Genomic DNA, 4,863 nt, shown 5'->3' on the forward strand with positions numbered 1-4,863 from the left:
GCTTAAAGAGGGACAGGAATGGCAGCTCAACGTTCCTGGTTACAGGGTTTTCAGACGAGATAGGGGGATAAAGAGGGAGGTGGGCAGGTATTTTGGGTTAGAGAAGCAGTTACAGCTGTGAGGAGGAAGTGATATGTTCGAAGGAGCATCAAATGAGGTCATATGGATTGAGCTTAGGAACAAAAAAATGGGCAATAACTGTACTGGGAGTGTACTATAGACCTTAAACAGTCAGATGGAGATAAAAGAGCAATATGTAGGCCAATCTCTGAGAAATGCAAAAATAATAGAGCAGTAATATTCGGGGATTTTAACTACCCCAATATTAACTGGGATAGTTTTAGTGTGAAAGGAATGGGGGAACAGAATTCTTAAGGTGCATTCAGGAGAACTTTTTTGGCCAGTATGTAGCAAGTCCAAGAAGAGAGGGCACAGTTCTGGACTTGGTTTTAGATAATGAAGCTGGGCAGGTGGCAGGAGTGGCAGTGGGATAGCATTTTGGTAGTAGTGATCATATTCAGTAAATTTGAACATAATTATGGAAAAGGACAAGGATAGAACATGAGTTAAATTTCTCAATTGAGGTACGGCCAATTTTACTAAGCTAAGGAGTGGTTTAGCAAAAGTGGACTGGAATCAGCTACTTGTCAGAACAGTGGGAGGCTTTCAAAGGAGAGATTCAAGGGGTTCAGAATAGACATGTTCTCACAAAGAAAAAGGGTGGGACTGCCAAATCTAGAGCCCCATGGAGGTCAAGGAGCTTACAGGGTAAAATAAGGCAGAATAGGAAAGTTTATGTTGAACACTGAGAATTCAATACTACAGAAAGCCAAGAGGAGTATAGAAAGTAGAGGGATAAAATCAAAAAGCAAATTAAGAAAGCAAAGAGAGGGCATGAAATAATATCGGCAAGCAAAATCAAGGTGAACCCACAGATGCTTTATCAATACATTAGGATTACGAGGTTAGCTAAGGAAATAATAGGGCCCCATAAAAGACCAAAAAGATAACCTATGTGTGGAGGTGGAAGATGTGGGTATGCTTCTTAATGAATACTTTGTGTCTGTCTTCACAAAAGAGAGGGATGATGCAGACTTTGTAGTCAAGGAGGAGGAGTGTGAAGTATTGGATGTGATACACATAGGGAGAGAGGAAGTATTAAGGGGATTAGCGTCCTTGAAAGTGGATAAATCATCAGGGCCGGATGAAATGTACCCCAGGCTATTAAAAGAAGCCATGGAGGAAATAGCAGAAGGTCTGACCATCATTTTCCAATTCTCACTGGTACAGGTGTGGTGCTGGAGGATTGGAGGTCTGCTAATATTTTACCTTTGTTTAAAAAGAGAGTGAGGGATAGACCGAATAATTATAGGCCAGTCAGTCTAACCTCAGTCGTGGGCAAATTATTGGAATCAATTCTAAGAGGCAGGATAAACTTTCACTAAGAAAGGTACGGATTAATCAAGATAAGTCAGCATGGATTTGTTAAGGGAAGGTTGTGTCTGACTAACTTGATTGCATCTTTTGAGGAAGTAACAAGGAGGATTGATGAGGGTAGTGCAGTTGATGTGGTCTACATGGATTTTAGCAAGGCTTTTGACATGTCCCACATGGCAGAGTATTTAAAAAAATAAAATCCTATGGGATCCAGGGGAATGTAGCAAGCAGCTGATAAAATTGGCTCAGTGACAGGAAACAAAGGGTAATTGTTGATGGATGTTTTTGCACCTGGAGGGTTGTTTCCAGTGGGGTTCTGTAGGGTTCAGTATTGGGTCCTCTGCTTTTTGTGGTACATATTAATGATTTGGATGTAAATGTAGAGGGTATGATCAAGAAGTTTGTAGAAGACACAAAAATTGGCTGCGTGGTTGATAGCAGGGAGGATAGCTGTAGACTGCAGGAAGATATCAATGTCAGGTGGGCAGAAAAGTGACAATTGGAATTTAACCCAGAGAAGTGTGAAATGATGCATTTGGGGAGGTCAAACTAGACAAAGGAATACACAATAAATGGGAGGGCACTGAGAGATATAGAGGAAGTGAGGGGCCTTGGAGTGAATGTCCAAAGATCCCTGAAGGTAGCTGGACAGGTCGATAAGGTGGTTAAGAAAGCATATGGAATCCTTTCCTTTATTAGCCAAGGCATAGAATTTAAGAGTAGCAAAGTTATGCTGGAACTATATAGAACATTAGTTAGGCCACAACTTGAATACTGTGTGCAGTTCTGGTCACTTCATTACAGAAAGGATGTAATTGGACTAAAGAGGGTCCAGAGGAGATTTACGAGGATGTTGCCAGGACTGGAAAATTGCAGCAATGAGGAAAGAGTGAATAGGCTGGGGTTGTTCTCCTTGGAACAGAAAAGGCTGAGGGGAGATTTGATTGAGATATACAAAATTGTGAGGGGCCTGGAGAGAGTTGACCTTCGCAGAGAGGTCAGTGACTAGGGGGCATAGATTTGAAGTGATCGGTAGAAGGATTATAGGGGAAATGATGAAAAAAAAATTCACCCAAAGGAGGATGGGGTTCTGGAACTCACTGCATGTAAGAGTGGTAGAGTCAGAAAACTCATCTCATTTAAAAGGTGTCTGAATTTGCACCTGAAGTGCCATAACCTGCAGGGCTACAGACCAAATGCTGGAAAGTGGGATTAGGCTTGGTGGCTCTTATTTTTCAGCCAGCATAGACACAATGGGCCAAGTGGACTCCTTCTGTGCCATAAACGTTCTATGATTCTGTGATAATAAGTTAATACCAGATGTACATACCACATTGCCCATCCCCTGCTCTGTTTGTTCTGTTTTTACCTTTGCTGTTTCAGACAGCTGGGACTCACATTTTACTTCCAGGACTCCTCTGACAACAGGACAGTGGTGCTCTGCTGGACTATACTGTATACCTTGGCTGCCATGATTCCACCCTTCTGCTCAATCTCTTCAAGTACTGCTTCCAGCTTCACCCTCCTCCTAAATTACTGTTCACAACTTCTTTCTGCAAAGAAAAGCTCATTTCTACTTTCCCAAAAGGTTTGCTACCTTCACTGTCCTTTTTTCTCCTTCTCGTTTCCCCACCTGCATTTCAGTTCTTAGTTTCTTCTTTCTCCTGTCCATGACAAAACTGCAGGCCTTGCTATCTCCCTTCTCTCCACCTCAAGACAGCTGTCCCCCTTTTTTCACTGCTCTGTTGGTTCACTGAATCAACAGGGTCAAAATCTGCTGGATCACAGTTGTCTCTGTAGCTCCCCTCAGCCCTCAGATTCCACTTCCACCAATGCCTCAACTGATATTCAGCTGCTCACTGGATCCACTCTCACCTCCCCCACCCCAACATGAGACTCTGAAATCTGAACATTAGTTAAAGACACAGCAAGCTGGTTCAACACTGCCTACAGGTCAACTTCATCCTACCATGGGCCCTCAGAAGTTGCTGATGCGTTTACGGGCAGATCAACAAGAGATTAGGACGGGGCATTTTGGGTTGCTACTCATGAGGTGACAGTAACATATGCCTTGATGGGCCCTTTGGAGGATGCCAAGTGAGGCACAGATGGAAGCTGTAGGCTTATCTAGAAAAGAACCATTCCTGGAATGATAGCAGGAATATAGGAAGGTGCAGGCAGGGATATGGGAGGGTGCAGTACCCAAGAGGGAGAAATTAAAGGAGGCATATGCCTAAGGTGGTGGCTATGTTGATAGTTGGAGCTGGCTGGAGAGCAGCGGACTCACCACTGAGGAGATGAGCCTGCTCCAGTCTCCGTGAGACATCCAGTGCTGCATCTGAGCATAACTCAGCCAGAATGGGCTGTTGGGATTTTCAGTTTTCACCAACCAGTTAGCCTAAAAAAAAGAAAAAACCCTGAGATGCCAAGCCTTTGAGATGGCTGCAACTCCATATCATCAATAGCGAGCACACTCTGCCCAAGCCATTCCACAACCTCAGTCTCCATTTTATAGTGCAGGTGGGCCTGAGGCAGAGTTTTAAAAAAAAATTTAAAGAAAGAGAAACACGTGCGAAGAGAAACCATGGCGAAGATGCAGTTAAATGATATGTGGTGTTGAACAATCAGGGTCCATTTTTCAACTCCTTTCAGTTCAAGATCACCTTCAAGTGCATTGAAGATCTGTCTGAAGATTAAGAATGGAAAATCATTTATGTGGGTTTAGGCAAAAGTCAAGAATATGACCAAGTCTTGAACTCAGTATTTGGGGAACCTGTTCATGCTGGAAGACACATATTTGTTTTTCAGGTTGATGCAGTAAGCCCTTCCCTTATCCCAGATGTGGATGCAGTTGGAGTAGCTGTCATTTTAATAACCTACACTTACCCAGGTCAAGAATTTATCAGGTTTGGGTATTATGCAAATAATGAACCCAACAATCTAGACCTCCATGAAAATCCTCCTGTGAAACCAGATTCCTCTAAGCTCCAGCGAAACATTTTGGCAGTAAATCCACAAGTTACAATGTTCCATATCATCTGGGATAACAGTAGTGTAAAAAAGATGATTCTGAATACACAAATCCTAATATGCAATCCATTCTTTCCACAAGTACATTGTCTTCTGTTTCAAAGGGCTTCTAAGTGGCATCAGGGAAAAATAAAAAACAGATAAAGCTTATGTCTGAATGCACAAAGCATTCACTAAAAATAGGTTAATTAATAGCACAGATAGAAATTAGTTGGTTTGATCGACTAGCCATTTTAGAGACGTGGTTACAGAGTGAACAAGGTTGGGAATTAATATTAGCCCTGATAATAAAGGATGGGATAAAGGCAGTATACAAGATAGTTTTCTAGATCAGTATGTTGAACAACCAACTGGGGAACAGTCTATTTTAAATCTAGTATTGTGCAATGTGAAAGG

The 4,863-nt window shown here is 42.3% G+C and overlaps 1 pseudogene; it reads left to right on the forward strand.

Moving 5' to 3' along the window:
• The first annotated feature begins 4,021 nt into the window (after window positions 1-4,021).
• On the forward strand, window positions 4,022-4,580 carry LOC137368682 (histone chaperone ASF1 pseudogene; annotated as a pseudogene).
• The last annotated feature ends 283 nt before the right edge of the window (window positions 4,581-4,863 follow it).

The sequence above is a fragment of the Heterodontus francisci genome, chromosome 4 (genome assembly GCF_036365525.1).
Source record: "Heterodontus francisci isolate sHetFra1 chromosome 4, sHetFra1.hap1, whole genome shotgun sequence".
Lineage (NCBI taxonomy): Eukaryota > Metazoa > Chordata > Chondrichthyes > Heterodontiformes > Heterodontidae > Heterodontus > Heterodontus francisci.